At 49.3% G+C, this 12,615-nt stretch overlaps 1 protein-coding gene across 2 annotated transcripts in view; it reads right to left on the minus strand.

Annotated features, from left to right (window-relative positions):
- Positions 1-12,615, minus strand: part of PTPRE (protein tyrosine phosphatase receptor type E) — a 934,466-nt gene that overhangs the window by 143,844 nt on the left and 778,007 nt on the right. The window lies entirely within an intron of this gene.

Raw genomic sequence — 12,615 nt, forward strand, 5'->3', positions numbered from 1 at the left:
ATAAATAATGTGTTAACCCTGCAACAAACTTCCAGGCTTATGATTAGGGCTAACAGCTCATTATTTTGATGTCCCAGACGGAACAAAAATAAACAGACACCTAAAGCCTTATTTTCAGCAGTTATCAGTGCCTACTTAGAACAGCAAAGATAAATAAAAAGCACTATTAATTGTGTTCTAGGGCTGCCGGAATGATCCATGACTGACAATTAATGGGAACAAAGACAGAAAAGTTACATTACAAATGAATACATACTTTTTTATTTATAACTTATTTAGTGGCAAGACGAGGTCTTTGCAAGCTCTTTAAACAACACATGGCTGGCATTTTTCTTTTGGCAGCCCTACTATATATTCCTTTTCATGAAATGCATTCTCACACTATGTTACTAAATATAAATTACAAATGTAAGGAATAGGCAGAGTGGGGGCCCAGGGGGTACTGGAACAGGAATAAAAACTAAGCCTTGGTAACCAGTTTACAAAGATATGTAAATATATGTGCAAATGGTCTTTAAAGACCCGTGAAAAACTTGGGCGTGCCAGCGATAAGATTCCATGCACAGCCCAGCCAAGCCCAGAGCAGCTTGAGCTGCAGACGCCCGGGACACACGACTGGGGGGGATATGGAGGGGTGTGAACCCTTTTTTAGCCCTATTTGCGTTGTGCACCTGAAGGAACATGCCATAAAAGAAGAGGCGGGGAATAACAAGCAGAGGCAATGGTGCCACATCATCGGTGGTGTAACGAAAGATAATGGGACCCCCTGTAGAATGTGAAGAATGTGAAAAGGGGCTCCTGTGTCACACATATCTCACACATATTCATTGACCGTGGGAAGAATGGGGCCTTCCTCCAGGGTTGAGGGGCTCCTGAAGGCTTGGGGTCCTCTGCCCCACAGAGGCTGCAGGGGCCTGCGTTTCACCCCTGCACGTCATATGAGACAGCTGTCAAAACAATTTCATACCTCTCAGATGAGGTACAATTGCAATTCATATTATATGTATATGTAAACATGCCCCACCAGGGCAAAAATATTTGTTAAATATTTTTTTGCTGAAAATTTATATTAATCCGTAAATCCTCCCCCCCAAAAAGTAGACCTCCTACGCCGGTTTTGAAAGGAGCACACGTGTGGACCACGTCCCGGGGGCATTTTTTAAAAAGGTTGGTGTGAATGGGGCCCCCCTCCTAAGTCTCTGTTAGCCCTGGGGACTATCACCTCCCGGGGATTTATTTTTATAAAATAAGGGGGGGTTTGCGAAGCCCACTTCTGGGATACGTAGAAAGGCCAGGGTCCACCACCTTCCTGGGGCTATATTTATATAAAAAGAGGGAGGTTGCAAACACTAACTCCAGTCGCAGCAAGCGGAAGCTGTCTAACTGCTCCCGTTTTCTGGGAGCAGAGTTTCCGTCTGTTTTCCTGCCTGCTGTCATGCGGGCAGGTAAACAGACAAAAGGATTGCTCCCACACTGAAGGAGCTGCATATTTAACAGCCCCCAGTATGTGGAGGCAATGCTGGCTCCTGCTGGAGGTGGGGAGCCGGCAGGGACAGCAGGGGTATTCAGGCTCCACCTGCGGTTCCCAATGGTGCAGACTGGGTGACCTGTGTAGACTCTAGGGCACCCAGCATAACAAGGCAGGTCCCTGGGAGATGGGGTATATATACATATATAAAACATATTTATTATTCAGAAAGACACACATTCACTGGATGGTGTCATCAGTGATGTCATGAGTGATGTCACTGACCATGTCATGAGTGATGTAATATGTGACATCATCAGCAGTGCATTGCAGGCGCGCAAGTTATAGTGAGTCCAACTAACTATAACGTGGAATTTCAATGGTTTTATGTCAGTAAAATTTCCAGCTAACTATAACTGGTGTGAAACCTATGTTTTTTTCAGTGAATTTAATAGGTTTTTTAAATGCTAATTCCTAACTATAACTGGTGTGAAACCTATGTTTTTTTCAGTGAATTTCATAGGTTTTTTAAATGCTAATTCCTTTCTATATCGAGTTTCTAACCTACGATTTTTTTTTATAAATTTGCTGTTTTGTGTAAGTATTAATTATTATTATTATTTTATTTTTATCACTTTTTCCTAGGGCGCTCTGGGTGCGCGCTCCGGTAAGCTCTCCGGAAAGCGCACCCAGAGCGCTACTTTCGTTCGTGAAAAAAAAATGAATGAAAAGTAAATAATAACGCAAGACATTTAGTACCATACATATAAAAGCAGGTTTTTTTAATAAGGAAATGAAAATGATTTTGCATTTCCGTGACACTATCAAAACGTCACTTTGGCGCGCCGTGTAAGCGCCCCCGGAAGCGCCTATGTTCGCGCCGCGTATGTGCCCCGGAAGCGCCTACGTTCGCGCCGCGTATGTGGCTACGTTCGCGCCACGTGTGCGCCCCGGAAGCGCCTACGTTTGCGCCGCCTATGCGCACCCGGAAGCGCTCCGGTGCACGCAGCGTCAGCACGTCAAGTCATGTGACCTTAAAATAACACTTTTCATTGGTTGCTAACAGTTTTTTTTACAAAGAATGAAATCCCCACCCATTTCCTTCACTTCTTCTTTCACTTTTGTGACTCTTGCTTGATTAATCATGGCTGCCAGACAATCCAGCAGTGAAGATGAGCCTGAATTCATCGATGAAGAGCCTCCTCAGCCAAAGGTGAAGGAGCATTTCATTTGGAATTTTTTTTCAATACCAGCTGACCAGAAGAAGGTGAATGCTCCAAAAGTGGAGTGCAGGATTTGCAAACAAGTCCTGTCACGGGGTGACCCCCCCAAAAAAATATTCTTTTGGGAACTTCACAATGATACGCCATGTGGAGAGGAGGCACCCCCAGAATTTTGCCTGGGAAAGTGTCAGGGCTCTGGCACAAGAGGTTCCCAGTGATGGGGCCTCTACATCCACCGGAGGAGCAACTACTTCTGGAAGGGGGCGATCGCAGGAGCTGGTTCCTAATATACAACCTGCATTCAACAAAGGTGTCCTGAAATGCAGATACTGCGATAAACTCCTTACCTATGGGGAGCAAAGTGTCCTGCTCATGGTTCGAGCATTGGAGAACCATCACTGCCGTTCCCAGCCCTAATTTTTTTTGCTCCTGTTGAGCAGTTTCCATTCCCTGTTTTTGTTTTTGTTCTTAAAAAAAAGAAGAAAAAAAAGTTCTTTTCAGAACTACCTCCAATTCTCATCAAAGAGCTATATTCTTAAAAAAATGAAAAAGAGTAAGTGAAGTGGAGTGCATTGATAATAGAAAGGAAAATGAGTAAGAAAGAACAGAAAGGTATGAGAGGAGAAAGGAAGTGAAGTAGGGGGACTGAAAGAAGGTGAGTGTTGGGAAGGAAAGTAAGAAGAAGGAGAGTGAATATGGGGAATGTGGATATTCAAAGAAAATGTTGAAAAGGAACGGGGGTGTGGAAGGGTAAGAAAAGATGCATTGCTGGAGTTGAAGACTGAAGGCCTCATTTATGAGCCCATGCGTCACTTTAACGCCACCAGAGCGTCACTTTTTGTGACGCACCAGTGCTGTAAAAAATGCACCTTATTCAGTCATATTTACAAAGTGACGCATCTAGGTAGTTGCGTCACTTTGTAAGCCCCTGTGCCACATTATTCCTACGTCAGGTGTAATGTATGCAAAAGGGACGTATTGACGCAAGAAAGGGTCGTAGAGGTGACACAGTGAATAAACTGGGGGCCTCATTTATGAAAAGTGACGCATCGCTGCGTGAAAACAGATGCGTCACTTTTCAGTGCGCACTCCTTACGACATTCCTGATGCGTCATATTTAATGTATGACGCATCATGTCGCAAGGAGTTACAGATACGTCAGTATTTCTGACGTATCTGTATGCGCAAAAGTAACGCATTGCTGGAGTGTGTCACAAAAGTGACGCAACTCCAGTAATGCGTCTTTTCACATGGGGAAAGCCCCATGTGAAAGGGCTTGCGTCAGTCTTACGCCTGCTGTGAGGCAGGCGCAAGATTTTGACGCAACAGCGTCCTAAAAGTGACGCAGTGAAATCTCATAGATTTCACTGCGTCACTATTACGAGGCTTTTTGCGGGGGAACGCCCCCTCTGCATACATTATACCTGACGCAGGTATAATGTGGCGCAGGGGTTTAAAAAGTGACGCATCTACTTAGATGCGTCACTTTTTAAATATGGTGCAACAAGGTGCATTTTTTACACCGCTGGTGCGCCACAAAAAGTGACGCACCGGCAGCGCAAAACTGTCACAAGGCCTTCATAAATAAGGCCCTGGATTTTCCCCATGCTTCGCTCCCCGGTGCGCGTACCGGGCGCTCCCCCCGCGCAAATCGAATTTTTTTTTGTTTTTGCCCCGCGGGACCCTATTATAGCCCCCACATCAAACCTAGGGGGTCAGGGGGGGTCTACCCTGCCCCCTTATAGTCATTTCCCCCTTTTTTTATGCCACCTCTTGGGTCTCGATACTACCGAGACACAAGATGGCGGCCGCTCCTGACTGTTTCGAATGTTTACAGACACCCGTGAACCAATCAGCTTTCCGTGCGCAAGTCTCGTTGCACGCCCGGTGCGCTCCCCGGTGCGCGCCTCTAGATATATATATATATTTTTTAACCTAAATTACTCAAAATCCACTGGAGCACATATCTTGAGGCATAGCAAAGGCACATCGGGCTACCAGTCCCTACAATTTTGCCAAGTTTGGTGTAAATCCATTCAGCCGTTCGGGCTAAAAGTGAGTTCGACCGCCCTATGGAAATTAACATGGGGAAAACGCGTTTTGGGACCCCCCTTTTATCTCGGACCCCGCTTGACGAATCCCCCCAAACTTTCAGGGAAGGACCGGAGCTCGACGAGGCCATTTTGAGGAAATTTTCAGGCAGATTCGTCAACCGGCGTCAAAGTTATTCCAAATAGAATTTTGAGATTTTAGCATTGAAAAAAATCCTAACTATAACTACCTACTGGCAGCCGCCAGTAGGTTATATATATATATATATATATATATATATATATATATATATATATATATATATATATATACACATACTGATAGTCGCACACCAAATGACCTACTCATGACTGCCCCCTTGATATGACAGATGAAATTACAAATGACAAACAATTTACACGTGATAATACAAATCGCATTAGCATTAACACTGTCAATGAGGCTACAATGAATATAGTATTAGTTTGAGTTGGTGTCGTAAGTTGATGATATAGTTCTTTTAGGTGTTGTTATGTAATGGTATAAATTGTGTGAGGTCATAAGGTTTCCATTTGTTGCTAGAACTCCGCGATACAAACCACATTTCTTTTTTTAAAATCTTTTGAGGCTAGTGGGTAATGGGGAATCCCTCTCCATAGGTCTGAGGGTCAGGGTTTCCCACACTGCCTCTTACGTCACAATTTGATTTCTTTTCAGGAACACAGGCCATGTGCCCTGTGTCTGCAGCTGCAAAAGAAAGTTTTTTATTGTGGCCAGTCAACCAGCGTCTTCAGTTTGGAAACTTAAGTATAAGCCTGAAGATCCAAAAGGGAAGATGGCTCCCCAATGAGGTTGCTTTATTTTTTTTAATTGGGGTCCACACTTTGTACTTGTACTCGGGTTTGAAAATAAAAGCCCATATAACTTTTTACCCTTCGAATCCCACTGACAAATTTGCAATGTTCATTTCTCAAACCATACTGAATTGACTAACACCAAAGCAAGCAAAGGCATACCACTAAAAAAAAATTCTAGCTTGATGCTAAGTGTAGTGTAGTTTAGTTCAGCTGTTTTATGTGTAGCATAGAGCAAGGATGAGAAATAACACATCTTTTTAGAACCTCTCCCTTTATAAATCCTCACCTCAAACACTTCTACCTACCTGAACAGATTTGGACAAAACTTGTCATGCTGTGTCTAGATCAAATAAACCTTTTGTCTGGAAAGGCTTGTGCAGCTATGTTGAAAGTGCACAACAATAAAATGGCTTTCAATGGAAACTCGTATCTAAGTATACTACAGAGTTCCTATTACACTTTGTAGAGAAGCTTTTTTCTTGCATGTATCAGCTAAGGAGTCTACTGAGCATGAGAGTGGGTCTGAGTTATGGTATGCATTGTACATTGTCTACCATAACTGGTACATTTCAGGGCTATTTCAGTTTTGCGTTAACGGAACCATAACTAAGCTTTAACTATCTTTTTTCAGAGTTTTTAATGGTTTTTTAATGGTTGACCATGTTCACCTGCTATATATCTATTTTGCTATGCGCGCAGCCTTTGGCCTGAGGCCAACTACATTTAGCCCTGCCTAGCGGGGTTTAATCAAGAGGATATGCCTGTCTTGCACCGGGCTTAGTCTGCTGTTTACCAACTTTCTTGCAGATTCATCAAACTGCTGCAAGGGTATTAGTGCATGAAACTTTTACTGCTCCCTTATTTCCCTTCGTCCCCTAATGAACCTGCTTAAGATGTGATTTAACCAATCGAAAGCTCAGCTTGCTAAATGTCTGTCACTTTTTGTATGGGTTGCAAAATGTATTAGCAAGTAAACACCACTTTTGCCCCTTTTAAATCTACCCTGTTGATGGACTTCATGAAATTAAAAACACCAGAGTAGGTTAAACATGCTAAGCATCTGCCAAATGTACATGCCAATAAAAGGATGGTGATGTTATTAGTTTATCAAAAACTTTTTGACCCCAAATTTAACATTGCTGCATCCACTGGACCTGCACTAAACATGACATACCTACACTGGGTTTAATTTGCTAACTGCCTGCTAGATTTCATGCAGGTTCATCAAACAGTGTTAATGTCACTTTCAGTCCCTTTTTACTTTGCCAGCTGCAAATTTTGACTGCAGAGCTGCATCAAAATGTCTGTTTTTAAGTAATAAAAAAAAATGCAGGGGTCAATTTCAACGCATGAGCCAGCGGATCAGAGGATGCTTCACCGGCTCCCTTGTTGCTCTTGTCAATATTTTTTTTACAAGACTCTGGGCCTGAGCCTTACATCCTGTAATAGTGGCAGGAACTGAAACTTTTCTGCTGCGCCAAGCCCAACAGAGCCTTCAGGTTCACAGACCCATCTTTACGATCCTGGACCCAAATCGATGATGGGCGCAAGAAGCTTTCTCATCCAAAGGGACCTTTTTTAAAACCATTTTTTAAATTTGGGTCCAAAAACATTCCACAAATTTGATCCAGATGTCTGTAAATTTGAACCTTTTCAAGCTACCCGACACATTTTTGTTATTCTAATTTCTTGAAAACTTCTGAATAATTTTACACCAAACTAAGCAAAGGCTTTGTGTCATGCCAAGTTTGGGGTATTCCCTTTCAATGTTTTGTTCTGTAGCCAAGTTTAAAAATTCCTGTGGTAGTTAAAATGAGAAACACTTATTTTTTTACCCCTCCCTTTACTTTGTATGTGACAAACCTGTATAAATGGCTATATTGCTGAAAAAACAATGTTTATAAGTGAGTTATGGTTCTCGTTCAATCGCAACGAGAGAATGTGCCTGTTATGGTTCCCAATGCAAACAACACATGCCATAACTCGCATCACGCGCAATGTTGCTTTCTTGATAGCTCTTTTTTTGTTTCTGTGCCTTTGTCAATTGTTGTTTTAATCGTGACAGTCGGCACAAACTACGGTGCACATTTTTGTTCAAATCTGTTTTTATTGTGAACACAGCGATAAGCCTACAACCCCTCATCGGGGCCGGCCGCGCAGAGAAAAATCAGTAGTAGGAGTAGGAACCAGGGGAGGTGGATTCCTTAACACAGCGCCCTGCCTACAACCCCCGGGGGGGGCGGCCGCGTGGCTTAAGGGAGCATAAAGCAAGAGGTGGCCATGTGCTGGCAATGTGTCATTGTACGGGGGAGGCGCGTATGAGAAGGAGAGCAGTGGTGTCACATTTTCAAAGGCCCAACAGGGACCAAACTGCCCCAAAGGGGGGCGGAAGCCAGAGTGGCAAGGCAAGAAAAAAGAAAAAGTCGGAAGAGGGAGAGCAGGGGTGAGGTGGAGAGGGGCCAGGGAGGTGTATCTGCGGTCGCCTACAAGAGGCATAAGACGCAAACCAGCACTGGGGGAAGTGACTATGAGCCTAGTCTGCTTGGGTCGGCAGGGATGAGGGCGTCCTCAAACAATTGCAAAGCGCGGAGTCTGGGAGGCATGTGGCGGGCATAGCTGATGGAGCACAGGTGACGCACGAGAGGTTCCCACACTGCCTTGAATCGCACCCCCCTTGATTGTATCCGCGCCGTGAGCAGCTCCATGGTCAGGACCTGCCAGAGGCGCACGAACCAGGAAGCTATCGGCGGTGCCTCAGCCCGCTTCCAGTATAGAGCAATGAGTTGTTTGGCAGCGCCTAGCATGTGGAGGGTGAGGATCCAGTCGCTGCGCGTGAGTGCTTTAAGTGTGGGGGGTCGTACGCCCAGCAGTAGTGTGCAAACCTCCTCAGGGAGGGGAAAACCCAACACCTCCTTAATGTGACTGAGGACCTCCTTCCAAAAGACAGCCAGGGCAGGGCACGACCACCAGATGTGTATGAAGTCGCCAGTCGCAGTGCCACACCTCCAGCACAGTGGTGAGGAGGCAGGGAACATTTTGCTGAGTCGCAGGGGGGTGTAGTACTATTGTGTTAGCATCTTGTACGCGTTTTCCCTCTGCGGGATGCTGCGGTAGGTTTTGGGGATGTCATTGCAGAGCCTAGACCATTGAGATGGCGTGATTTCAGTGCCAGTTGCCGTCTGCCACTGCCTCTGGTAGGGATGCGCAGGCGGAGTGGAGGGATGCTGCAAGATGTTGTAAATTTGGGAGATGAGTCGTTTCAGTCCCCCGAGGGAGCGTGCCATCTTCTCAAATGGAGTGTGCGCCCTGGAAGCAGCCTGATACATGTCGTCTCCCGAGGTCCAGTGGCGCAGCTGCGCGTACTGTAAGCTGGCAGTTAAAGGGAGGTTGAATTCTTCTCTGCAGTCCAGCCACGATTTAGGCGACCCACCAAGAAAAAGATCTCCTGCAACCCTGCAGTCTCCTTGGGTCCAGCTCTCGAACGCCCGGGTCTGAGCAGCAGGGGGAAAGTGCGGGTTGCCTGCAATGGGGGTGTGTGGAGAGGGGAACGTGGTCAGACCTTTGGACACTGCCACTCTGTCCCATACTTCAAGAACCGTCCTCGTGGGGACCGCCATGTATGCACTTCTGGAGCGCGCCACCCGCGGTAACCAAGGCAGGTCCCATATGGTGCGCCCCGTGACCACTCGGTCCATGTGGAACCAGTGCTTGTCGCTTTCGCGTGCACCCCATTCTATCACGAACCGGAGATGTGCCGCCCAATAGTAGTGGAGAAGATTCGGGCAGGCGAGGCCGCCCCTGTCTCTCGGCTCCATGAGGACTTTCTGTGAGAACCGGGGCCGTTTGCCCCCCCATATGAAAGACGTGAGGTCGCGTTGGAGGTTCTTGATGCAGTGAATCGGTATCGGGGTGGGGAGGCACTGGAAGACATATAGAATGCGGGGGAGGACCGACATCTTGACCGCGTTGAGCCGCCCCAGCCAGGAAATCATCAGGGGTTTCCATTTCCGCAGGTCCGCCAGGACTTCCTTTCGGCAAGTAGCCCAGTTCCTCGAGGACCACGAGTCGAGGTGGGGAGTGAGGTCCAGACCCAGGTATTTTATGTGGTCATCCGCCCAACGGTAGGGCGTGACCCCCTTCAGGAAGGAGACCTCCTCCTCGGGGATGGTGAGGTTAAGCGCCCAAGATTTGGTGTGGTTAATTTTAAGGCCGGACGCCCGCTCGAACAGTGTGAGAGCGTCGTGCACCGCTGGGAGGGAGACTCGAGGGTTCGTGAGAGTAAGGATCAGGTCGTCCGCGAACAGCGCTACTTTGTTAGCACGCCCCCCGTGGGGGATGCCATGGATGTCAGGGGACGCCTAATCAGCTCCGCCAGCGGCTCAACCGCCAGGGCGAACAGGAGCGGCGAGAGCGGGCATCCCTGCCTCGTGCCCCTGTGGATCGAGAGCGGCGGTGTCAGTTGGCCGTTGACCCGGATTCTAGCCTGTGGTCCAATGTAAGGGGCCATGCACCTGGAGATCATGGTAGGGCCAAGACCTAGTTTCTCGAGGACCGCCCGCAGGAAGGTCCAGTCGACTCGGTCGAAGGCCTTTTCTGCGTCCAGCGAGAGGAGGCAGGCCGGGATTTTCCAATGGTGTACCTTTCCCACTAAGTGCGCCAACCTGCGAACATTGTCGGCCCCCTGGCGGTCCCGTATAAAACCCACCTGGTCCGGGTTCACCAGACCCGGCATATGCGGATCCAGCCGTTTGGCCAGGATCTTAGTGTAAATCTTAAGATCGGTGTTAAGGAGGGCGATGGGGCGGTAGGAAGCACACAGGTCGGGGTCCTTCCCAGGTTTGGGGATCAAGGCTATTTCCGCCATGCCCATATCGGGGGACGGGCCGGTGGCATCAGAAAAGGAGCTGTAGAGGCGCAGCAGATGCGGGCGGAGCTGGGTCAGGAACAGGCGATAGAAGGCCAACGGTAGGCCATCCGGCCCCGGGGTTTTCCCCACGGGGAGGTCCCCGACAGCCTCTGTCACTTCCTCCTCCCGCAGGGGGTCCTCCAACGTGGCTGCACACGCCGGGGACAGCGGGGATCCCTCAAAGTTCGCGAGTACGGCCTCCCGTGCCTCCGCAGAGGTGGGCTCCTCGGCGTACAGAGAGGAGTAATAATCAACAAATGCAGCCTGTTTGGCCCTCTCAGAGGTGGCACGGGTGCCATCCTGCCGTTTGACATTAGCGATGTGGGCCCTAGCGGCACGCGCCCGCAGTCTGCCTGCTAGTAGGCGACCTACCTTGTCCCCTCCCTCATAATACCGTTGCTTGAGCGCTAGCAGGGAGAATTCCGCCTTGTTAGTGCGCAGGGCGCGGAGTTGCCCCCTGAGATTGGCAAGGGCTCTCTTTGTCGTCCGAGTGGGGGCGTCCCGATCTCGGGCCTCCGCCAGCTTGATCTCACTGGCCAGGTCAGTTTCCAACTTGAACACCTCCTTCCTCCGCGCCACCGCCAAGGAGGTGATGTGGCCCCGAATGGTGGCCTTGAAGGCATCCCACACCGTGTGAAAGGGCAGGTCAGGGGTGTCATTAACGGTGAAATACGAGTCTATGGCGTCACGGATGCTGGCGACGTCATCTGGGTCTCGAAGGACTCTCGGCGGGAGCACCCATCTGCGTTCGCGAGTGGCACGAGCCTGGGGGTCCTGCAGTAACAGCTCCACGTGGGCGTGGTCCGACAGGGAGATGTCGGAAATAGCGGCAGCTAAGGAGTCTCGGGCCAGTTCAAGGGAGGTAAACAGATAGTCGATACGGGAGTACGTCCGATGGGAATGTGAGTAGAAGGAGTAATCTCGGGACCCCGGGTTATGGTAGCGCCACACGTCCACGAGACCCAGGTCTGTAAGCTGCGTCCTGAGGGTAGAAGACATTGCTCCCGCGCCGTTAAAGGGGGCGCCCGCGCGATCCAGCTCGGGGTCCCAGACAAGATTGAAGTCTCCGCCCAGGATTGTATTAGCGTCGCCCGTTGGGAAGTGATCCCGCAATAGTGTCTGGAGGTATTTGTCCTGCGACTGGTTGGGTGCATACACACATCCTAGAGTGAACTGTGCACAGCCTATCTGTACCGTGGCTCGGAGGAAACGCCCGTCAGTGCTTTTAAAGGGTTTCACGGGTCCCCGCCTAATGCCAGCCCTGCAGAGGATTGCCACCCCCGCTGTCTTGGTGTCAGAGGATGCCCAGAACTGTGTGGGGTATCTAGGGTGCGCCATGCGCTTGATGTCCCCACTGAGAAGGTGTGTCTCCGGGAGGAGAACAATGTCAGGGGAGTGGAGCAAGAGGTAGCGCCATATCTGCCTTCGCTTGTTGGGAGAGTTGAGCCCCTTGACGTTGAGGGAAAGGACCTTCAAGGGTGTAGGGATGTTTGCTGTCATAGCGCTAAGGGGGGTTGGAGTCGCGCAAGTCCCGGCCTAGCAGACCTCCCCGCAAGCAGGGCAGCAGAAGCGTCAACTCGTCGCCAGCGCGGCAACCCCCGCAGGACCCACCATGCCACCCCTCCGCAAGCGCGATGTGAGAACAGGAAGAGAGGGATGTGTAAGGGGGAAGTAGGAAGAGAGGAGAGAAAGAAAGAAGAAAAGGCGCAGAAGGGAAACAGAACCAAAACAGGCCAACGGGGCCAGTGTACAGTGTCCCAGGTACCGGACATCCTCTACCCGAGGGTTTGGACGAACTCAGGAATGTCACTTCCTACTGGACAAAGGGAGGGAGCGGAGATCTGGAAAAGTAGTGTGCAAACAAGTCGTCTCAGAGCCCGTCTACCCCGCTGCCTCGAGGTAGTTCGGGGGGTGCGCCGGGCCGTGGGGTCCATTCAGCCCGGTCAGGCGCCCACAGGGTGCTGGGGCTCGGGCATGCGGTACTCGGCCTGGAAGAGGCGAAGGGTGTTGTCCATTTCTAGAACAGTGGGATCAGGCCACCGTGATAGATGAGGGCAAGGCCAAGCGCCCAGTTGGCAAGCGCGCGCCCAGGGTAGCTTGAGATACAACAGCAATGATCAGCGGCCGTCC

This window comes from Lissotriton vulgaris, chromosome 5, assembly GCF_964263255.1.
Source record: "Lissotriton vulgaris chromosome 5, aLisVul1.2, whole genome shotgun sequence".
Lineage (NCBI taxonomy): Eukaryota > Metazoa > Chordata > Amphibia > Caudata > Salamandridae > Lissotriton > Lissotriton vulgaris.